General features: G+C 43.5%; 1 long non-coding RNA gene across 1 annotated transcript in view; it reads left to right on the top strand.

Moving 5' to 3' along the window:
* Window positions 1-369: 369 nt before the first annotated feature.
* LOC112547256 (uncharacterized) overlaps window positions 370-25,288 on the top strand; it is a 41,315-nt gene continuing 16,396 nt past the window's right edge. Inside the window, exons 1-2 of the long non-coding RNA XR_003090993.3 lie at window positions 370-711; window positions 22,804-22,923. This is a non-coding gene — a long non-coding RNA (uncharacterized LOC112547256). The remainder of the gene's footprint in view (window positions 712-22,803; window positions 22,924-25,288) is intronic.

Genomic DNA, 25,288 nt, shown 5'->3' with positions numbered 1-25,288 from the left:
TTTAATTGATTTTTTTCTGCGAGTGCCTAAATCAAAAGTCAAAATTTGTTTTCAATGATTTTATATTGGCAAGAAATAAGTAGCTGCTGGCCTGAAATTGTAAAGGTCAGGTTTCACCTCAAGGTAATAAAAATAAGCCAAGTTGTAAAATCTTCAAAATCAGACTTTGTAGAAAGGCTGATAAATCCCTCAGTATAGTTACATGATTGGAGGTTCTTTGATACATATCAGTGAAGCATTATTGATTAGGATATGACACACTCCAAGTAGTAAAATGAAGAGCCTGCCCTGCTGTTTTCAGTTAGTGTGTCAGTCCCAAAGGCATGTCAGACAGACAGTGTTCTAAGAGTGGCTGGTCATCCACTTTGCAGGAGCCACATGAACAGCTTGTGGTCTACATGCCTCACTTCTGAACCTCCAGCCAGACCATTGCTATGTGCCTTTTCAGAGCTGAGGCAGCAGCGGTTTGCAGCTGTGTTTCCAAATCATCGGTGGTTGAGGGAAGAGGCTGGATTTGAGGAGGGGAGGGGGGGAAGGTGTTGTGCGTGCAATTAAATATTTCCCATACTTTATGAAAAGACTCAGCTCTTACAAAGAGGAAATAGGTGTGTTTTCCAGTCTCCTCACTTTTGAATTTAAAAGCAAAGGAATGTGACTTCTTGAACAATGGAAGAACCAATAACTAGACATCAAGCCATTCAGCGTGGAATTGTGAGTATGTAGCTATACTGCTGTGTTTAAGGACATGAATTAAAATCCTGGCCTCATTGAAATCATTGGGAAACTTTCACTGACTTCAGTGGGGCCAGGATCTCACTCCAGCCCTGCAAATCAGTGTGATTAAACTAATGGGTCGTCTTGTGCACATAAGGACTGTTCATATGAGAAAGGGTTGGCAGGACTGGCTCAGATACTTGTATTTTATAACTTTAAAGGAAGGCAAACTTGTAATGATATAAAGGGATTATAGAAAGAATTTAACTTTGGATAACTTACTTCTGTTTGGATTTGGATTAGTCTGCAATCTCCTCTTCTGGGTTTAGAATATTTATCCCTGCCCCCCTCCCCTTTCCCCCTGCTGTATATACTTTAAAATATTTGCAATTGATGGCTCAAATATACAGTTTGGTATCTAGAACTGATCTGAACTTCTTTGGTCAAGAAGCCATGCTGGAAATAGTGAGATGTTGCTGATTTCTCCTTTCTGTAATGTCAGTGACATGTCTCTCTAAAATATTCCCTCCCTTCCACTCCATCCTCCCCCTGCCGCCCACAAAATATCAATTCCCTATACTTCCACCCTCCATTAACACCTTCATTTCTCCAATTTCCTCTTAGGATATGTCTACATGGGGATTAAAAAACCAATGGCTGGTCTGGCTGCACTGACTCAGGCTGTCTGGGCTCAGCTCTCCAGCGCTGAAAAAATTGTTGTGAACATATTTGGTCTGGAGCCCTAGCTCTGAAAGCCACAGAAATATTTCAGCCCAAAAGCCTGCGCCCTGTAAGATAAAGCTGGATGCTGGGATTCAATGATAGCTAGGGCCGGATTAAGGGTGGGGCTAGCTGAGCAGCTACCTGGGGCGCCAACCTATGGCAGGCGCCTGATGGAAGCTATAAGGGGTGCTGCGGGCCACGTGGCGCCCCTTAGAGCTGCAATCAGGTGCTGTGTGCCTGATTGCAGCTGTAAGGTGCGCAGCGCGCTGGAGGGCGGGGCTGCGCATGCGGTATGCGCCCAGGGGCAGAGCCGCGTATGCGTCGCACGCTTGCTGCCCGGGGCGCAGGAATGGCTCAAACCGGCCCTGATGATAGCCCTTGGGCAGAGGCAGAGGGCATAGGGAAGAACTAGGCATCGGGAGGCTCAGTTCCTACCAGTTTGCTGTGTGCATGAGTTGTTTTGTGCACTGAACTATGTCAAAGGATGGCTTCCATTGACTCTATCCATCACCTCCCAGCTCTGAAGGCTTGGGCAGAGAGGAAGTAGGGTCATCGTCTCTCCTTCTCCTTCATCTCCCCATCACCTCTGAGGTGCTTTCCTCCCCACCCCCCTTTGAGCACTTGCTGGGACCACTTTATGTGCTTTTCTGACCACAGAAATGGCACTTGTGGCTGGCTTGTGTTGAGTGTAGAAGGAAGTGCAGAAGGGCAAGTGTGTGGGGGTCTACTTGAATCCTCCACAAACCTTACACACCCATTTTAGGACCTGGGCAAATCTGGCAGGCACTCAATACTGACCCAATACCCCTATGTGATGCTGAGTGAGCAGTGCTGTTATAAAGCTATGTTTCAGGTGAGGTGTAAAAGAGGCCTCTAACCCTTGTGGTAATTTTGCTTGTTCCTCATGCTGTACATCTGAGACACTGTACTGTATTATGTATCGTTAGAAGATTTACCCAGTGTTGCTCAGGTCTTTAACTGAAGCAAGTTTTGTTTTTTTCATTTAAATCATTGCTATGGGGTTAGAGCTGAGAATGAAGGATTCAGAATTCAGGCTGTCCCAGGAGAGAGAACAGCCCCACCCTTCTCTCACCAAGACAGCTCAGGGACAGGTGAGAAGTGCCTCTCCATGGCCATTTGCAGCTGCAGTGCCACATGTGGGGGAGGAGTGCATGACCCCAACTGTGGGACCGATACACAGAAAAACAGACACACAGAAAAACTCTCTGTGTCCACCCTGTCCCCTGCTAGCCAAATGGGGTTATAGTGTCCTGGTCCCCATCTCTAACCCCTGGCTGCCTTGCTGTGGTCACTCTGAAGTATAACTTCCTCCTGCCAAACCCCTCCCTTTCCATTTTATGAGAAACAATCGAGTTCTAGGCACATTCTATTGTCTTGGCACAACCAAACCCTGACCTTGCTTTAAGTTATGATAAGCGGAAGCTGCATGCCAAATTTGGCGATCCTAGCTCTTACCGCTTAGGAGGAGCTCTTGAATAAATGGACTCACAGATAGATGGACAGACAGACAGACAGACTTTTCTAACATACACAGTAAGATGAATTCTTAGTAATCAGAGACCTCACTGCCATCAAGGCTTTGCCAGGAATGGGTGAGAAAGGGCATTTTTATGTACAAATGACTGGACTACAGAGAAGAGAGACGAGAGCTATAGCTGAAATATGAGGAGGCTGAACTACTAGCTATAGCAATGACACTAAATAGAAATTTAGATGGGCTCTTAAACATGCATTGCCAGACCTTTGTCTTAAAGACTGAAGTTTCTTTTAATATGTGGTGAGTGGTAGTAGTGGTTACTCTCTAGCTCTATCTACATTTATGGCTCAAACTATTTTAGTTCCACAAATGTTAGGGAGATTGTGAGCCCTCATGAAGACATGTCACCAGCCTGTCCTTGAACTTTTTAAAGTGAAAATAACTTCCTGATCACATGGGGGAACATTATACAATGAGAAGTCATGTGACACTTTAAGGCAGGGGTGGGGCCAAATGTAACCCTGGGCTTGCCTGGATCTGGCCCCTGAGGCTCTGGGATCCCCCTCAGCAGGGTAGCCTATGCTGGCGCTCCAGGCCCCCCCCCCCCCAGACTGTTCACTCATGGGACTAGAGCACAGAAAATCTATTAGCCTGGGCCTGCCTAGGCTCTGGTTTGTAAAGGGAATGTAGGGAGTGTCTTTCTCCGTCTCATTTGGATGCTATATCAGTGAGGATTCTTTGTTTGTTTTTGCTTCTTGCTTGTATGTGGATTTTTTTGCCCCGACCCAAAAAAGGTTCCTCACCCTGCCTTAAAGACTAACATATTTATTTGGCATAAGCTTTTGTGGGTTAAAGTCACAAAACCCTATGCATCTGATGACGAGGAGTAATGGTAGTTCGGAATAGGAAGCCTAGTCCGAACTACCTAGTTCATGCCGCGTGTAGCTGCGGGGCACGGAGTCCGCACTAACGGACATTTAAAAATGGCGGCACCCAGCAACATGCAAATGAAGCCCGGGAAATTCAAATCCCGGGCTTCATTTGCAACTCCGGTTGCCTACATTAACCACCCTAGTTCGAACTAGGGTGGTAGTATAGATATACCCTTAGTCTTTTAAGGTGCCGCAGAACTCCACAAAGTTTTAATGGATAGTCACACTGAAGTAAAAACAAAATGTGTACACTAAAGTATGCCATGGCAGGTGACAGCCAAACTGAGGCTGATTTCACATTGTATTTGAACCATTCATTTCTCATAACTGCTTTCAACCCCAGCAATCCCAAAGCATCGCACGCACCAGGTCTGTTGTTCACTTTGGATAATCGTTTACCCTGTGCATAGCAGGACCAAAGCACATGTAAAATGGTACCAGATCAGAGTGGCATATCCACTTTGCACTGGGGTAAATGATTTTACAAGGTGCAAAGTTTATGAAGAATCTGCTCTACACCTTAGGGTAGAAAGTGAGGCATTACATACCAGCTAAAATTACAGGGATAATGTAAAAAGTGTATACTGGTGTGTTAATTTGTCTGAAAATTACATTTTGGAATGAAGTCTTGGTTTTCCCATGTTGACCAGTACTTTTCTGTGACTAGCCCCACAAAGGGAGTTCAGGGATTAGAGCTGGGGTCTGGTACAGCTGTTGGTCTAGAATGTCATAGTGAGAAAGTAGTAGTGAAGTAAAATGAAATGCCTGTCTCCTAGAACTGGAAGGGTCCTTGAAAGGTCATTGAGTCTAGTCCCTTGTCTTCACAGCAGGACCAAATACCATCCCTAACAGATTTTTTGTCCTAGATCCCTAAATGGCCTCCTCAAGGATTGAACTCACAACCCTGGGGTTAGCAGTGTTATAGTGCTGTGTTTCCTTACCCTTCTCTTTAAATTGGATGGGGGGAGGAGGGAAAGTGATGTGTGATAGATGTGCTGGCTGATTATAAAAGTGATCGGTCTGTTTCCAAAGCACTATATAATTTTGCAGTTCCATAGCTGTATAGATTGTATGACAAGTTAAATATGGGTTGAATGGAATGCTGCCATCTTTTGGTTATTGTAGGTAGATACATTCACAAATTGCAATCATATTTTCCTGCTTGTTAAGAAAGATGCAAAAGTTTCAGTGAACAGCAGCTAAACAGTTGGGAGGCTAATTGTGGCTTGCATGTATACATATACATGTCAGCAGACTAAATAGTATACATCCATCTGTATTACAGAGAACTGCATTGTTTTTATAAGGCTTTAAAAAATGAAAATATATGAATTATGGCAGAGAAGTTTGAACAGTTTCTGTATATACACCATAAAGAAACAGAAGAGATGCTTTCCCCAGGCAGAAGGCTTAAAACAAACAAAAAGAAATATTTCTTCACCCAACTCACAACCTGTGGAACTTCTTGCCAGTGAATATTGTTAAGCTAAGACTATAATGGGTTTCAAAAAAGAAAAAGATAAATTTATGGAGGATAGGTCCATCATTAGCTATTAGCCAGAGTAGCTAGGGATGGTGTCCTTAGCTTCTGTTTGTCAGAAGCTGGGAATGGGCAACAGGGAAGGGATTGCTTGATGATTACCTGTTCTGTTCATTCCCTTTGGGGCACCAGGCAGGAGCCATGTTGAAAGAAAGCATTCTGGCCTAGGCTAATCTTTGGTCTAACTCAGTGGTCCCCAACCTTTTGGGACTGCCGGGTGCCAGGGGGCGGGGCCACTCATGTGCCGGGCACCAAGAGGCGGGGCCAACCATACGCCGATGCCCGGTTCTGGCGCCACCCATGTGCCGCACTCCTGGGGCCAACGCTGCTCCTGTGCCACACCCTCAGGGGTGGGGCTGCCCATACGCCACACGCCTGCCACTCCTGTGCTACGTGCCCGGGTTGGGGACGCCCATACGCCATGCACCTGGGGCAGGAACAGCCCACGCACTGCATGCCCGGGGCCGGCGCCGCTCCTGTGCCATGTGCCCAGGAGCCAGCAGTGCCCATGCGCCGCGTGCCCGGGGCTGGCACAGCCCTTGTGCCATGCACCCGGGGGCGGGGCCGCCCATACGCTGCACGCCCAGAGGCCGGCACCGCCCATGCACCATGCGCCCGGGGGCAGGGCCAGTGCCAATCACTCAGCGGGTGCACAGAAATGGCGCCATGTTGGGGACCACTGGTAACTCATTATGGTTATTCTTATGTTAATAGGTAATTGTGCGCTCACATATGCGCTTAACAAGGGCATCTGGGTAGCATCATGATAAAAAGAAAATGAAGATCTGACATTCCATGATATCACAGCCATGAGAAGTGGGTTTATAATTAGATCAAGCTATTCAAATAAATTATTTTCAAATAGCATTGTCATTATAAATCTATACTGCTCTCTTGACTCCCGACTGGTATCAAAGTCAACCCGTGCAGATAGATTGAATCCTGACAAGAGCCCCCCTTCTCTCCACCCTTCCTTTCCTCAAGGCTTTCTGGAGCTGAAGCTTGAAGTTCCTCCGCTTCTCCAGAGATCTTCTCCACTAGCAGGCACCAACTGCCAACTCTCCCTGTGTCTATTGCCAGATCTGAGGGGACATTGACCCAGGGACACTGGGTCACGGTGAGAGCCTACAAAAGCAAACCCTCAGGTTCATCACCCAGCATTCTCAGAGGCTGCTAGTGACAGCCAGGGCTGCCAGGTTTGCCCTCCCACAGCTCTGTCATTGGAGCCAAAGAGCCTCATTCCAGGGATATCAGTCCTTGGCAGGATTGCCACCCTCTGGACACCACCAGTCAATGACTTTTGGGGATGGACCCTGGAAGGCACTAGCTTCCCCAGAGTTCTCCAGCAACCCACAGATGTTGGACATTTCTACTACATCAGCCCTCGTAAAGTCAGCACTGCTCCAGCACCTGGTTCCCCAGGATTCCTCTTCCGCCACTGTGTAAGACAGAGCTGTATAAGTGATAGCAGCCCTCCTTGCAGCTCTAAAATTGGGGCTAGGGGGAATGTGATGGAATCCCCCCAAGGTTGCAGCCTGGGACTGCTCTGCCCCCTTAACTCTCTCTCACAATACTTTGCTAATGGCCAGCATCAACCCCTCCAGGCACTGTTATATTCAACACAGCCGCATATGGAGCCCAATACCCAGACAGATTGCATGACTGCTCCCAGAGCCATTCATGAATCTCTCAGAGTAAGGCATCAATCAATCCCTCCTCCCCCCCACCAGCTCCTAGTACTGCACTTCAGGACTGTACCATCTAATTTATTAACTGGTTCACCACGTAATCAATGGAAAGTGGACATACACCAGTTTTTGTAAAACCTGAGCAGATTTGTCACACACTTTGTACAAACTCACTGGGAAAGATAAACAATAAAAGAAGTTTTATGGACTACAAAGATGGAATTTAAGTGGTTGTAAGTGTTAGTCAAAAAGTCAGAGTGGTTACCAAAATAAAATAAAATATAAACATGCAGTTTAAACTAACAATCCTATTAGACTGGGCAACAACTAGAACAGGCAGTTTTTCTCACCCCACTGGATATTGCAGTCTATAGTACACAGACTTCACCCTTGAAATCTGGGCCAGACCCTCTGTTGGAGTCTTCGGAGTGTCTTTGCTGCTTGCAGCACAATGGGGCAGGAGAAAAGCCCGGTATGGGCCCCTGTGTTTTGTTTTTATACCCACAGTCCCATGTGCTTAGGAAACACAAGTCCAGGCATGTCTGGGAACATTGCTTAATTTTCAGGCAACGTTGAGTAATTCCTCTGGTTAGGCCTCATACAGGTAAATCATTGCATTGTAGCCCCCTTGCTGGACAATGGCTGTTAATAGCTGTTTGACACCCTGCCCGGGTGTTGGCTTCTCTCCTTGCTCTCGTCTCCTGTGATTCCCAAACTTGGCTGATTCCCAAACTTACAGCATGTTTTAATGCTAGCCAGAGAGTGCAATATTATCACTTCAGATTCATTGATCATATACATATACGAATAGAGAACCGACTTTCAGCTGATCAACACTTGGTCCTGCCATGAGTGCAGGGGACTGGGCTTGATGACTTCTTTAGGTTCCTTCTATGATTCTATGATAACCTTTTCTCTGGGACTTTACAAGGCATGCGTTATACACAAGATCACAATGATATAAAATGAGGAAAATGGGAGTCACTGGATGCTTCCACAAGGTAAAGAACATCAGAGGGCAACTTCCCCCAGAGGCATATTATTATTATTCCATAAGCATGAATTACGCAGGTTTTACACCTGTTTGTGAGCATCTGATACTAGCCACTGTTATATGATACTGGACAAAATGGGCTATCCTATTGGTCTCATCTGGTATGGAAAATTAGCTCAGTCACTGAAATATCTATCTACAGTTAGGGATCATCATCTGAACAACAACTGATCAATTGCAGTCTCAGGAGTATTCCCCCTGGTTGGTTATCATCATAGTGCCTCCTCTCCCCCTCCCTCCGTGTCAGACATTTACTAGTGTCAATTTTCCTTTCACTACTATACAATTCCAGATTGTTACTTAGGTCCAGATTATACCAAATGTCTGGCTCTTTGAAGAGTTGAACAGTTTCTTAGTTTATGGTAGAAACTAGGACACAAGGGCCTGCTGGGTGGGTGCCAAGAGGGGACCCATGCTTGTCTAGCTCAAGGCTGTTGTTTAATTATCCCTAGATCCACCAACAAAGAGCCCCCCAGACATTAAATAGTGCTTCCTTTGCAGCTGTCACACAACGAACATTTGCGTCATGATCTGTTTCAGGCCAATATACTTGAGCCTTCACTTCTAAATTAACATAAGAAATAGAAAAAGAAAAATATTATCCCAAAAGTATCATTTCCTCTCAATTTCTCCATTATCTTGTGGTTTTACCCCTTTCCTCTTCTACTTTTCAGTGTTTGCCACTTTTGGTTTTTGTCTTAATTGAGCCCTCTATGCTAGTACTTTGTCTCTATTTGTCTGTACAATACTTGTTGGGATCACTCAAGTTCTGACAACATTCTGTTGCCTATGAAAGATGATCTTCTAATAGGGCGATGGAACAGTATCACCCGAAATGTAATTGGAAACAATTTGGGGCATTCTCTTCAGATACTAGATTTCTTATGGTTTTCTGGTAGAGTTTCACTGCAGCAGTAGGAGTGATGAATACAATGTTAAATGAAAACATTCTGAGGTCATTGTCCATTCCTAGCAAAGCACAAGATCACTTGCCACAAGATCCATCATATGTTAATAAGTTCACTTTCCTGAAGATGGTCTCTCGCTTTAGTCCCTTAAAGGCATGTGTTAGCTGTGCACAAGCAGTGTATTTACTGTAATCATAGCATGCCAAAACCTTTTGGACATCACTGAAGCATCCTTCAGAGACTGAACAAAAGAGCAGTTCCAACTCCCATAAAGCTTTCTGTTCCTTCAGTGGAACTGATTGTGAATATTGTGTGGAAAACTCTGGGCAGCAATTTCCTGAGCAGGCAGGGGAATCAAGCTCCACGTGAGTCAGAATTTGAATGTGGGTGGTAGCATGTGGGAGAGCAGAGATACTCAGTACAGAGGTACTTATCTTTATGGCTATCCATTGACCAATGCAATGACAGCATATAAAAAGTGACAGTGTGATTTCACAGTTTTTAATCTAGTTTACCATCAGCTCCCTGCCCCCCATTTGGTTCCTCAGAGTAGTAAGGGAGGGGAAAATCCACATTAATACTCCACACTGATTTATTACTAATCCCTTTCAGAATGTGCAGTATGTTCTTGAAGAAGTGTTTTCTATGCCCTGGTATCTTTCCTAACAGTAAAATGCTATCAAGAGCTGATACAGTGTATTTCTGTAAATGGAACCGTGTCCTTCAAAAAATAATATAGACGTGCAGGATTTCACGGGAAAGAATGATTCAGACACAGTCTTCTACAACCCTGTTTGAATTTACATTTATTTAGGACAAATATAGAATCATAGCATACTAGGACTGGAAGGGACCTCGAGAGGTCATCGAGTCCAGTCCCCTGCCCTCATGGCAGGACCAAATACTGTCTAGACCATCCCTGATAGACATTTATCTAACCTACTTTTAAATATCTCCGGAGATGGAGATTCCACAACCTCCCTGTGCAATTTATTCCAGTGTTTGACTTCCCTGACAGTTAGGAACTTTTCCCTAATGTCCAACCTAAACCTCCCTTGCTGCAGTTTAAGCCCATTGCTTTTTGTTCTATCCTCAGAGGCCAAGATGAACAAGTTTTCTATATATATAGATACATCTAGTCCCACTGACAGTACATTAAAAAATGAAGCCCATTTATTTGGTGTATAAAAGCCAACAGATCAGGATTGTCAGCAGGTAAGATTAGCACCTGAGGGCTAAACTCTCTACCACACTAACTAAAAGACAACTGGCTCTAAGCTAAGGCAGTATAGAAGCCTTCCCTCTCACTTTCTGAAGCAATGTCTACACTGTGTTCTTTTTTTTTTTTTTTTGAAGAGTCTTTTCTGACATTTGTTCCATCTACACGGGGTCAAATGTGGGAAAAACCTCCTCTTTTGGAAGATCCCTTATTCCTCATAAAATGAGGAAAACAGGGTTTCCAAAAGAATGCGCCTGCTTTTTCAGAAACTGTTCTGAAAAAGCGGACGCGTTCCCTGGATGCGGCAGAATTTTTCTGGGATATCGGAGGTCTCTGTAGTGTAGACATAGCCTGAATGGTGACAGTGCCTCAGGGTTATAGATGCTTGGAATGTAAGCCAGTGGTCTCCAGACCTGGTATGTTTTATGACAGGTCCATACTCTATACCAGAGAAAACAATGAGTAATGATAGGCAACGTAAAATGTTTAACTGAAAACAGATGATGAGTTTTGATGGAATCATTGGGAAATCTAAAACATGAATAAAAAAGGTGAATTTTGCATCTCAGAGGGTTTAACCTTACACACAACCTATTGGCCAACTTTGTAGAATCAAGCAAAAATGGCAGAAAACTGAGGGTATGTCTACACTACCCTCCTAGTTCGAACTAGGAGGGTAATGTAGGCATACCGCACTTGCAAATGAAGTCCGGGATTTGAATTTCCCGGGCTTCATTTGCATAAGCGGGGAGCCGCCATTTTTAAAACCCCGCTGGTTCGAACCCCGTGCAGCGCGGCTACACAGGGCTTGAACTAGGTAGTTCGCACTAGGCTTTCTATTCCAAACTACCGGTACACCTCGTTCCATCCTCCACAACCTGGTGGAGAGCAAAGGGGAGGCCTTCCTCCAAGGTTGGGGGCCAATGGCTGAAGTGGAGGGCAGGCAGTTTGCGCAGCCCCGGACAGCTGCCATGCGCCAAGCCCATCAGGCGGGGGTTCGCATCCGGAGGCTCTGCATGAGCGCTTCTCAGCTGGAGGCCTATGACTCCCCAAGGTATCCCCAATGGGGTCTGTGGGCCTTCCCCTCCCATCCCAAAACCTTCCCTCCCACAATCCATCACTGCATCAGCCTCTGAACAGTTAAGGCGCACACACCATGTTAAACAGTAAAAATATGTTTATCAAGGAGTAACGTAAGAAATTAGATCTGTTATACAAAATATAATTGTTCAACAACTGTGAAAAATAAAGTTCTTTTTTAAACTAATAACCTGTGTTTATAATTGTGGTAGGATGGGGGATTTCAACCTGGAAGGAGGGAGAGAGGGGAGGGAGGGAGGGAGAAGGGATTTCCAACATGGAGTGAGGGAGGGAGGGAGGGCAGACAACTTAAGGGTAATGGCGGCCTCACCTGGGCCGCAAGGCTTTGCCACCCCTGGTCCATGGACCCAGCCATCCTTGGGTTCGAATGGGGGCTGACAATGACTCTGCTCTAGCGGGGGGGGGGGGGGGGGGGGGCAGGGGGGGGGTGGAGGGGCAGGGCTGGAGGGGTGGCAAGGGCTGAGGGAGAAGAAGGGGGGTCAGAGGGGGTTGAGGGGGAGGACGGGGGGTCAGAAGGGGCTGGAGCTGGATGGGCAGGAGGAGTCCCCAGGGGGAGAGGGCCTGGCACAGCCAGGAACTCCCGGACGGTGGTACACATTGTGCTCCACTCTGGGAGGAAGTCCTGCAGCAGGCGAGTATGCCACTGAGCCTCCTCCCTCGCTCTTTCAGCCATGGTCTCTTGCATTTTGGCCATGGTCCCCTCCATTTTTTCCATGGCCTCCACATGCCTCCTCAGGAGGTCATTGTAGGTCCTCCAATGCCTGCGGGTGCTGTGGGACCGGGTGGGTGGTGGCACAGAAGTTGCTCGGCAGACAGCAGCAGCAGGTCCAGCTGTGGAGAAGAAGAGGGAGAACCGATCAGTGTTAGCAATTCACACACAAGTCCATACAACAAGGGATGGGAATGTTGTTACTGGTAGGCCACGTCTGGCCTTACCAGCCACCTCGGCTGCACAGGGGACCCGTTGCGGCTAGGACAATGTCCACCTTCACCCCCTAGATCCTCTTGCCCTCTACTGTGGCCGCCCAGGCCAGATCAGTGTGCAGCCACAGTAGGACAGGGGCCTGCTGCATCTTGGGTCTCCCATGCCCCCCACCCACATACCCACCATCTGCCCGCCTGCTTGTACATGCACAGAGAGATGCAAGCTGTCCAGGAGGGAGGACCAAGATGTGAACACTGCTCTGCATCCTCTCTTCTCCCACCTCCCCTGTGCTGTGTCTGTGACCCTGCCTGCACTCACCTGATGTTCCTTCTCCTGCGTCGGAAGGTGCCTGCGAGGCTTCCTGCGTCTCTGGGACAGGCTGTAGAGTCAGGGTCAGGGTGTCCTCTGTCTGCTCCTCCTCCTCCTCCACATCTTCCCTGGGGACCTCCTGCCGGCTCTGCTGCACTGGTGTGTGCAACCCTGTCTGCACGAGCACTGGTGCAGACATAGGTTCCTGGCCTCCCAGGATGCGGTTCAGTTCCTGATAGTAGGTGCAGTGCACTGGGGCTGCACCTGAAGCCGAGCTCTGCTCTCAGGCCTTCATGTATCCCTGGCGAAGTTCCTTCACTTTGGCCTGGACCTGTTGGAGTGTCCTGGGGTGGTGCCCTTTATCGGCCAGCCCCTGAGCCATGCGGCCATAGATGCTGGCATTCCTGCGCCGGGTGTGCAGGGCCTGGACTGCTTCTTCCTTCCCCCACAGTTCAAGCAGGGTCAGGACCTCTGTCCCTGACCAGGATGGGGCTCTCTTTTTGTCACCTGTGGGCACCAGGGCTGGCTCCCTCAAAGGTTCTTGGGGGCCTCGTGGCGCTGGAGCTGCACACATGGCCACGTGCAGGTGACGCTGGGAGAGCTCTGGGCTGACAGGCTCTGTCTGTGGCCAGCTTCCTGTCACAATGCCTGCCATGGATGTCTGTGCCTTTAAAACATGGCTACAGACAGGACCAAGAAGAGGTTTTTCCTGAAGAAGGACTGTCCAGCAGGGGGCTTGCCTGGAGGACTTTTTCTGTCGACAAAAGAAACCCCCACGTCCAGACTGCCCTTTCTGTCGACAGAACTCTGTCGACAAAGACATTATGCCTCGTAAAATGAGGTTTACCAGCGTCGACAAAACTGCTGAGTTCTGTCGACGTTATGTCGACAGAACTCAGCGGTAGTGTAGATGCAGTATAGTTTTGTCGACAAAAGTCTACTTTTGTCGACAAAACTCTGTAGTCTAGACACACCCTAAAATATATGCAGAAGAGAATAGAATATGCCCTTTCATTAGTATTTGATCAACCATTTCTGCCGGGTCTTACATTGCTCTTTCAATGGAGAGATTATCTCCATATAACCTTAGTTTTGGCAGAGTAGACTGGATATGTATCGGCTAAGAACTTGATTGAAACCATCTACTCAATTCTAAGAGGTCATTAACCTATCATAGGGCCCTGACTGATCTGCTGCCCTTAACTTCAGCAGATCTCTTCACTTTACTTGGCACTATATGTGATAGGAAAAATGAAGAAAACATGAGGGGTAGATATGTCTTTGAAATGTTAAATTGTGCTATGGAGAATCTTTTTCATCGTATGTTTTAAGAAAATGATGTAGTTTTTAAAATTTATTCAGATGGTGAAAATTCTGTTTTTGCTAAGTGTAGCTACTGCACTCTGTACCACAGAACCCAATACTGAAATTTTCACTAATTTTTTGCTATGGCTCACTTTTTCAGTAAGTGGTGGTGTTCTTTGCTAAATGGACAGTCCGAATCCACATGTCTTTTAAGTGGGAATGTAAGCCAAGCAAAAAACATTTGGTACATGTTGAGCATACAAAAAAAACTTCTTTTTACCTTTAATGACATGTTGTAAAATCACTGAATGATTCAGCGAGGAAAGAATCAAGACAAAAGCTTGGAGATGATAAACTTTCCAGTGTGTGGAATTCATAGTAATTTAGTAGTACTCACTATGGCTGTGATAGTTAACAATTGTCTATAAGCATATTACTCCATAAATCCTCTTTTATTGTTGTATAATTTGGCCAAAATAACCAACCAGAATCGCTAAAATTTAGTAGAAAAAACTTTGGTGCAGAAATGATCATTTGAAACTCAGTTTGAATAACCATGACACGGTGGCTTTTTAGGTATCCAAACAGGGAACTGGTTTGTAGATTTACAAATATTTGGGTTTCTTTAGTTCCAAAATAGCTTTCATACAATATAAATGGTTGTCATTTTTATAAGTGTGCCATGGGCGGTGGGAAGGGATTCTGAAATTCTGGTTTTCAACAGCAGCTGCATTCACAATGATTTTTCCTAGGGATTTTTAGGATGCAGAACTTATGCACACTCAAGTAATTCATTACTTTTTATAAACATGCAACTTCTCACTGAGGTAATATATTGATATGGCAGGACCTCTACAGTCTGTCTTGTCGATGATCAAGGCACTAATGAGATGGACTATAACAGTTCAGGTGGATATAAATACCGACACAATTGAAATCAAAATAAATTCTACATCTGTGCCTACTAAAGTTATGTTCTGCTAAATCCAATTTAAAAAAATAAAATTAGTGTTTATTTGAAATTAAAAACCAAGTGTTCAGATTACTTGGAAAAAATACAGTTAAAAATGCTGCCTAGTCACAAATATATATTTTGTGTATATTTGCCAAAAGTGAAATTTATCTCTCATACAGGGGTCAACACAAGGCCTTTGTACTATTTAAATCACACTTCCATCTTACTTTGAGGTTTAAGTAGGATGTAATCATTGCATAAGCAGAGTGCTGGCCCGTTGACCAGGGGTGAATTTTTACACAGTGTTTACTATTTACTATGCCATCTGGTACGTCTACACTGTGGGCTAAAATTGAGTTAAGCTATGCAACTTCAGCTATGTAAATTGTATAGCTGAAGTCAAAATAGCTTAATTTAGCTTTCGGTGCTGTACACAGCAGGAAGTCCAAGGAAGAACATTCTTCCTTCAACTTTCCTTACTCCTGAAATTATTTCAAAATAATGGGCTTGCTGTGTAGACGTGCACTCTGTTATTTCTAAATAATCATACTAGTGTAAAGATAGCCATAATTTGACTCACTTTACTGAAAACTATTGTATTTGATCACAAGTATAACAAAACAGAGGACTGTCCAATATTTAAGTAAAACATTGAATTCTCGGTAAAAAATTGAAATCCTTCATATGAAAAACAAAATCCTGGTAACTGAAACAACAAGGATTCCTCTTGAAAGACATCCACAGCATGTGCCATTGGAAAAGAATCACAGAAAAAAATTAAATTCTTCTACCACTGAACAAGGAAATCTGTTAGAATAAAGAAAACAATAACTTTCTTTAGAACTATCCTGTTTCTCTCTGCTTCACATTAAGTCTTTGTCTAAAAGGGTGTGTCTACACAGCAAAGTTATTTTGGAATAACAGCCGTTATTCCAAAATAACCATACGAGCATCTACACAGCAATTCTGTTATTTCAAAATTATTTCAAAATAACGGATGGCTTATTCCAGCTTCTGTAAACCTTAGTCTACGAAGAATAACGCCTATTCCAAAATAGCTATTTTGAAATAAGGTGTGTGTAGACACTCCACTGCTACTATTTAGAAATAGCCCCTCACCAGGGCCATTCTAACTTATTCCTCCTGGAGCTCCAAATTGAGATGGTACGTCTACATTAGGAAAGCCTGCCTCAGGCTCATTTTGAGGCTTCCCTGCAGTGTAGATGTACTATTTCAAAATAATCTACTGTATTTTGGAATAACTATTCAGTGCAGTATAGACGTAGCCAAAATGTTACTAGGCTTCTTCCACTGAAAACTGACCAATTTATTCCTATGCTTTGTTGCTTTTAACTAGTTACTGATCCATGAGAATCCATGGCATTACTTCTTCTTACAAATTTAAAGAAAGAGTACATGTAGCCTCCCAGTTTTCTATTCACTATTTTCTTACTTATGATGGTTAGCTTGTATGCATTCCTTTATTTTTAAATAAACATTTCACTCATTGCTTTCACATGGACCGGTTCCATCTGCCCACAATTTGTCATTTGCACTGGTCCAGGCTAGACCTGACACCATCAAGAGTCAAATATTTCCTTACCAGTCTTCAGAACTGTGCTGTTCTCACAGTCTGCTAATAATAATATGTGTAAATAAAACTAGCAGTGAATCTATGGTTTGTGTGGTAAAACGATCATTTAGTATTTAGCATGGCTTTTGTTGAAGCATTTATACTGCTAAGTAATGCTGTGCATGCTTGGTGCTTCTGTATTCATTTCTGCTCTTTATAAGTAAGTGTGGAAGCTATTCAAAGTTTCTCATTTGTTATGAGGTGTGTTATCTTTTTCTATGCTACACACATTTTTGACAATATCTACCATACTGAAAACTCTCTCCCACACACAGAATCTGCACAAGACCAGAGGTTCTCTGATTCCAATAACATAATATGGAGTAACAAGAAACAACAAAATGCTCCAAATTGCCTCCAATTGATAAAGGAATTACTTTCTTTTAGAGCTGGCACAGTGTAGATAGTGCCCCTTAATGACTATTTTGTCCCTGAAAAATTCAAGGTTCTCAATTGTACAGTTTCACCTTGGAAGCAAGCTGTTGGACTATCTAATAATTAATGTTTGGATCACATCATACTTCTGTCCTCTGAGCAGGATGGATAGGGCCCCTTAGTAGTTTGGAAGCCATTTCAGCAAAGATCACCACAAGTTTATTATGCTAAAGTTTAATCTTTGAGCTTCCAAAGAAACTCTACTATTTGAGATAATCTTATTATTCTGAAAAAAAAAACAAGGAAATGCTGGCCTATTTTAAGTACAAAATGGACTCTCATGCACGCTGTAGAAAGAATAGAGGCTTTCAGATAATTTTTTTTCTCTTGCTGTGCCATCATCTACTGCTGTTAATTATGAATGGCATGCACTAGAAAGAGAAAGCCAATAAAATGGTTTACAGGCAAATCTTAACTATCCTATTTCCTTTGGGTGTTTTAGCATCTTGCTGAACCTTACTAACAATTTTGCTTTTTAAGTGATCTCACCAGGGTACCAACAATGGAGATGCCCTCAATTCGTATTCAGTCAAGCCTATTAATTACATATCAAAGAGAACTTGATTGATGCATTATATCTTTAAGACACACACACATTTTGTTCTCAAAAGAGATTTGGTCATGTTTTCTTTGTTCTGAGTAAATGTAGAATAAAACAGAGTGATTTGCAATGTAGATCCCCAATGGAGACACAAAACTAAAAATGTCAAGAGTGGGTAAGCAATAAAAAATGCTTTTCAATCTCTGGAAGTCCATGAGGGACAAAAGAGGAATATGTGCAAAATGTATTAATCAAATGCATTAGGTGACAGATTGCAGCATATGTTTCATATCAAAGTAATAGATTTATTGTCAGACTAAATAGATTACAATAGTTGCATATCTAAAGTTTTGCAAGTTCAACAAGCCATTGATTTTAACAGTTAATAGAAATAATATAATATATAATATATAATTACATCAATTTTAAAAAAGTAATAGCAATAATAATAATACAGCTAGGAATATTTCTTGAGCTACTCCTATCAACTGCAAAGGTTGATGTTATATATAACATGATTTCTATAGTGCTTATGTCCCCTGGATGATCTGGCCCATTGTATTTACCTACAAATGGAAGTTGGCATTGCATGAAGGTAACTTTGTTAGATTAATCATAGTCTTGTTCCAGTTCTTGAAGCTGACAATCCCTCTACAGAGGTTCCAACATGCTATTCCACTCTTACTAATGTTGCTGCTGCTGGCTCTAGAGTAATGATTGATTGAACAGTATCTTAGTGTTGAATATCTGATATTCCTACCTCATGTGATGTCATTTTAATTTAGTTGAATTGTCTCTTCGAGTAACCAGGATGAGAAAATTTTTGAGAGGAGGTCAAGAAGTGCTAAGATGTATATTCATTATTCATTAATGACTTGTCAGGCTTCCTCAATTGACTAAACTGAGGCAGATTTTCTTTCTTTTTTTCCCTTTTTTTCATTTAACACTTCCTGGAATATTCTTTTTGTAAAGAGAGACTTTTATTTTTTTTAAAGAAATTTTGAACATGAAAGAGTCTAAAACATATTGTCCATGGAGAGACACTGGTGGCAGAACTTAAGTGTGAGAGATCTGGACATTCTGTATGTATTTCCCGAAACATTAGGGCTGTGTCTACATTGGCACCCTTTTCCGGAAAAGGGATGCTAATGAGACCAGTCGGAATTGCAAATTCCGCAGGGGATTTAAATATCTCCCGCGGCATTTGCATTTACATGGCTGCCGCTTTTTTCTGGCTCGGGGTTTTGCCGGAGAAAAGCGCCAGTCTAGACGCGATTTTCTGGAAAATAAGCCCTTTTCCGGAAGATCCCGTATTCTTACTTTCAAGTAGGAATAAGGGATCTTCTGGAAAAGGGCTTATTTTCTGGAAAATCGCGTCTAGACTGGCGCTTTTCTCCGGCAAAACCCCGAGCCGGAAAAAAGCGGCAGCCATGTAAATGCAAATGCCGCGGGGGATAGTTAAATCCCCTGCAGAATTTGCAATTCCGACTGGTCTCATTAGCATCCCTTTTCCGGAAAGGGGTGCCAATGTAGACACAGCCTAAAAGAGTTAATATAGTAGTGATGTTTTCCTGGAACTTCAGAGATGTTATTGGTATATTGAGAAGTCAAGTCACTTTCAGGCTGTCATCAAGTCTTGGAAAGGATATTTAAAGCTTTATTTTATTTGCTAGAAGTATTATGAAATCCAAATTTTGTGGTAAGTTTGCTGTGTTAATAAACAGAGCTGAAGAATTGAACTAGCTGATTTAACAGTTGTTTGTAACAGAGCCTCATATTCTCCCGTGCCACACCAGAGCATGGAGATGATTTTCTTTCACACACTAACAGCATGAAAAGTTTCTTTTGAACTATTTTCAATAATATCAAGGAAACAAGGCAAAATAATGGTGATTGACAGACATTTTTCTGTTTCTTGCGGCAGTTGCAGAAAACTGGTGTGTTTATTATATTCTTGTATGTTCCCTTACCCACAAATAAAACTTCTAGGCCCTTTACATCTCAAAGAATTTTTGCAGATGCTCATTCAAATATTCTGACATTCAAATCTGGCAAAGTAAGAACAATTCATGCTGATAATTCTAGTAGCATTTTTTCTGGGGTGATGCTGTGTCTGCCTCCCCCCCTATCACAAGTCATACATAAGAATGTCCATACTGGGTCAGGCAAAGGTCTATCTAGCCTAGTATCCTGTCTCCATCCCCTGTTACCCATTCCCAGATTCTGGCAGACAATGGATAGGGTTACTATCCTTGCCCATCCAGACTAATAGTCATTGATTAACCTATCCTCCATGATCTCATCTAGTTCTTTTTTGAACCCTGTAATACTCTTGGCCTTCACAACATCCTCATTCAAGTAGCTCCAATAAATTGACTGTGTTGTGTGCTATTTCAACCTGCTACCTATTAATTTCATTTGGGGACCCCTCAGTCTTGTGTTATGAGAAGGAAATGTAACCCTTCTGCCACGTAGTGACAACAGCAGCCAGGGCTGGATTCAATATCTAGGAGTCCCTTTTCATCCATCTCACACAGAACTGGCTTGAGCCCCTACCCAGTAGCCTGGGAAATTCACACACCCTTGGGAGCCTCTGAAAAGCAATGCTTCCCCACTCACAAGCTCAAAATCTGAGTGTAGAAAATAAATTTTAATGAAAGAGGGAGAGAAGTTACATGGCATTAGCTTGGGAAAATACCACAAACTTAGTTCCTAACCCCCCACGAGTAACCATCCCAGCTCAAATGGATTGAGCAATGTCCTTTGCCCCTCAGGCTTACTAGTCCAACATTGAAAAGGTTCCATTCATTTACCCAAACTTTCTCCATACCTGTAGCCAGACACAAACCCCATCTTGTTTCCCTCCCCCCCCCCCCAGAGAGCAAGAGAAAGGCAGTCAGCCTTTGATGCCCTGGGAACGCAGGTGTGGTGCCTGTCCCTGACTCTACCATAAACAGAAACCAGACAGTAAATGGGCTAGCTGACGACTGGGAGGCCTCCCGTCGCCGTGATGGCTAGTGTCAGTAATTGACACGCCTGCACTGTCTCAGGAGAGGAATCTTCGCCCATCACATATCAGAGGTGCCCATTGTCTGCATCTTCCCAGGTGTGAATTATGCTTTGCACCCTTCGTGGGAAACTTGGCGTTCAAAGCCATTTTTCCTAATTGGCCACTTGAGACCAGGAAGAAGCCCATGTGACCCAAGGGGTATAAAGAGGGGTTGAGTTTCCCACCCCATTTGAGCTCCAATCACCTACACCTGCTGGCAGGTATTGATTGTCTCCCGAGGTCCGTGGGATGCCCAACCTCGCCCTACTTCTTCCTGAGGGATTGAGAGAAAGACGCTGGCCACGCCAAGTCTGGAACTCAGGGGTGAGAATTGTACCTGCAATGTGTTTTCTTTATGTGTACACTTTAATTGTCACTCTGTTGTAAGTTTAGTTACTTTATTATAGTTTTCTTAAGTCAAACTGCTTCATTTCTATTGTAAACTGCCTTTGGTAAGGTGATTTAGCTATAAACTTTGGGAATAAGTGGGGTGCCCTCATTCACTTATAGATATATATATACTGAACCAAGTTTCTTTATTTCTTTTCTCTTTCTTTCTCCTATAAATAAGCCAGTGCGTGTCAAGCTTCTGACTTGAACCCGTGCTGCTGTACCCGAACCGAACACAAACAAAAGAACTTCAGCCGATCATAAGGGACAAGTATAGGGAGAGCTTGGGCGTTTTGGATTGTGTCACTCCCCGGTGGCAGATCCATTGAGGCACCTCTCAGTCTTTCCCTAAGCCTGCCCGCTGCGAAGGAATCTTGGATTCTAGCAGTTAAAATCTGAGGTGTTAAAAGCTCTCCCTGTAAACTTATTGGGGCACCCGTCAACCTCCTCCAGGTTGCCCGTTGCAAGGGACCCCGGTCTCAGCAGTTGAAGTCTCGGGTGTATAACACGCACACACACACCGGGGCGTCTGAGAGCCTGTTGGCTGCCCTCTGCGACGAGACCCCGGTCCTAGCAGTAAAGTCACAGACATTAAACTATTTTTCGGGGTGCCCTCCAGCCTCCTAGGCTGCCCACTGCAACGAGACTTTGCGTCTCAGCAGTTGAAGACTTGGGTGTAACACATACGCACACACTGCCCTGACCATTTCGGCTGACAGTACCCCACTTCAAATGCCCCACTTACAGCTCTGTCCAGTCAGTGCGGACCCTGACACATCACCCTGATGACTCCACTCATTGAGCCTAAGGCCATGCCACCTTTGTGCTGCTCCTGTGGTCTGCTGCTGCTACCTGCTGCCCGCTGGTCATTCCCGCCAGCTGCTCTGCTGGACACCTGCCACTGCTCCTATTGGCTATCCAATCTTGCTGGCTGCAATGGGTCTGGTTCCAGGACAAACCAGTGACTTCAGCTCTTAATGATTTCACTCTTGAGCCACCACCTAGGCTGCCAAAAGATTCCAGCTTCCACTGGACTAGCAAAAAGACACCTGATGGAGTCTGTTTCAGGTCTATCCTTAAAACAAGGGGGAAAGAGGCAAATTGAACCAGTCTTACAGCTCACACATGGCAGGCATGAAGCAGGCTGGCTCAAGCCCTTCCCCTGCCACCCCCAACACATTTCACTCAATTCTGGAAGGGGGAAGCTTGTTCATCTGAGACCTCTTACAATGATGGTGTGTCTCCTGCAAGCACTGGTGTCATATTTTACAGTTCTCACATTTAGGGGTAGCATGACTTGTGACCCCCGCAACAGTCCAAATTAGATACAATACATCACATTCCATTCTAACAACCAATCCTCCATCAGTCCTGTCTGAATTGGATTTATGTAACCACACCTCGGATTCCTTCCCCATCCTGACATGAGCTGTATTTACATATCAGCAGTTAACATTTAATTATCTCGCAGAGTTAAACAATTTGAGTGAGGATACCCACCCCAGGGGCAGCTCTCTCCTTTTAGCTGGCTGCTAGCAAGTAGTAGCTCTGCCCCTGCTTACAGAAAAAATTCTACTTCCTCCACACCAGTTATGATTTTATGGACAACTGTCCTGTTCCTCTTAGTCATCTCTTTTTTTTCAGGCTGAAAAGTCCAGGTCTTATTAATCTCTCTTGCTTAAGAGTCAATGGTGAGGAACCATATGGAAGCTCGTCTATGCCTTCAATTTTGTTGCCCTTTTCTATCTTTTTGAATTCCAATTTATCTTTTTTTTGAGATGGGGCAACCACATCTGCATGCAGTATTCAAGATGTGGGGGCATTATGGTTTTATATGCAATCTGACTGATACTTTTCTATTTTCTCTTTCTTAATGATTCCCAGAATTCTGTTAGCTTTTTTGACTGCTACTGCACATTGAGTGGACGTTTTCAAAGAACTATCTACAATGACTCCAGCATCTTTTTGCTCAGCAATAACAGCAAATTGAGACACCATCATTTTGTATGTATAACTGGGATTATATTTTCAAATGTTCATTACTTTGCATTGATCAACATTGAATTTCATCTGCCATTTTGTTGTCCAGTCATCAAGTTTTGTGAGATCCCTTTGTAGTGTATCACAGTTTGCTTTTGAGTTAACTATCTTAAGTAGTTTTGTATCATCTGGAAATTTTGCCATGTCCCAGTTTACCTTTTCCAGATAATTTATGAATATGTTGAACAGTACTGGTCCCAGTATAGACCCCTGGGAGACACTGTTTTTTACCTGTCACCATTCTGAAAACTGACCAATTTATTCCTACCCCTTGTTGCCTATCTTTCAACTAGTTACTGGTCCAGGAGAGGACCTTCCTTCTTACCCCATGACAGCTTACTTTGCTTGGTGATGGACCTTGTCAAAGACTTTCTGATAATCTAAGTATATTATATCCACTAGATCTTTCTTGTTAACATGTTTGTTAACCCTCTCAAGAATTATGGTAGATTGGTGAGGCATGATTTCCTTTTAGAAAAAAACACGTTGATTCTTCCCCAACAAATCATGTTCATCTATGTGTCTCATAATTCTGTTCATATATCTGTTTGATCACTTCATAAATTGCCCCATTCTTTCACTCCATCTGAAGCATCTGGTACCTACCACTGTTGCAAGACAGTATACTGGGCTAAAAGGACCATTGATCTGACCCAGTATGGTCATTCTTTTGTTCTCATTATTTAAGCATGCCATACCATAATTTTCATTGGAAATAATGACACAATTTAGGACAATTCTACTTTGTTTCACTATGAACAGATCGAAATTCTCAAGAAGCAAGTATACATTTTCTTTATCAGTAAGTATTGTAGTACAGCTGTTAAACCTCCTAAAAAATTCCAAAGCAATCAGCTGGCTTTATTGGCCTTAGATTTAGAGCATATATTAAGGATACAGATTTTTTGTGTGTGTGAAGTGAAAGTGTGTTTACTATTTAACTGATTTGGAAAATACTTCAATCACATTTAAGAAGGTAGCACATAACTGATTTAATAGAATGAATATTAAATATGGGAAGATTGTTTTTGTTTTGTTTTTAATAAGGAATGTTTTCTTTGATAAACTCAGATTAGCAGCTTCTCAAAAAGCCAGAACACTGGCGATGCTTTTGTTGCTTCACTGGCTACTTGCATTTTCTTTTCTCCCATAAGTGCTTCCCAAAATGAAAACAAGTGGAAGCAAGTTTCCCCTCTGTTGCATGGTAAGGGGGCATGTTATAAATGCATTATGTGGAACATTTACAGCATTTTCTTGAAACCTGAAATCACAAAATAATTTTCAAACATTGTAACTAACTTGGCATCAGTATTCTAGGTTATCTGAACAGAAGCTAACCATTTAAGTGGAAAAACTTAAACAACAAATAATTCTGCAACACCTTAGGGTATGTCTACACTAGTCCTCTAGTTCGAACTAGGGTGGCTAACGTAGGCATTCGAACTTGCAAATGAAGCCTGGGATTTAAATATCCCAGGCTTCATATGCATGTTCCTGGGTGGGCACCATTTTTAAATGCCCATAGTTCGAACTACCTGCCCGCGGCTACACGCGGCACGGACTAGGTAGTTCGAATTAAAGCTCCTAATTTGAACTACCATTAAACCTCCTTGAAGGAGGAATAACGGTAGTTTGAATTAGGAGCTTTAATTCGAACTACCTAGTCCGCGCCGCGTGTAGCCGCGGGCAGGTAGTTTGAACTACGGGAATTTAAAAATGGTGCCCGCCCGGGAACATGCATATAAAGCCCGGAATATTTAAATCCCGGTATTCATTTGCAAGTTCGAATGCCCACATTGGCAACTCTAGTTCGAACTAGGGTGGCAGTGTAGACCTACCCTTACAGACTAACAAAAAATATAGATAAATGAGCTTTCATGGGTATAACAGGTGCTGCTGGTTATTCATTATTTTTTAGGGTTTTTTCAGTTAGACTAAGGCTATGTCTATACTGCAGGAATTTTCCGGTATACTGGAGGTAGCCCGGAAAAACTTTGCCACGTCCGGGGAACGCGTCTGCTCTTCCACCTTTTTTTTGCGGAAGAGCAAATGCGCTCTTTTGGAAGCCCTGTCTTCCGAAAGATGACGCTTTTTTCAAATTTGGCCCAGTGTAGATGGGCCAAAGTTTTGAAAAGGCTCTGCGAAAAAACTATAGGAAAAGGATACGTGAATTGCAGAGTGCAATTTGTGTACCTTTTTCCGCCAGATCAGTGTAGTCTAGACATAGCCTAACACAGTTACCCCTCTAAGGGTATGTCTATACTGCAAAATTAATTCGAAATAACAGTTATTTGAAATTAACTTTAATAGCGTCTATACATTCAAACCA

This window comes from Pelodiscus sinensis, chromosome 3 (genome assembly GCF_052426305.1).
Source record: "Pelodiscus sinensis isolate ZL-2025 chromosome 3, ASM5242630v1, whole genome shotgun sequence".
NCBI lineage: Eukaryota > Metazoa > Chordata > Testudines > Trionychidae > Pelodiscus > Pelodiscus sinensis.
Note: the sequence above shows the minus strand (reverse complement) of the source record. Positions and strands in the feature narration are given on the sequence as shown.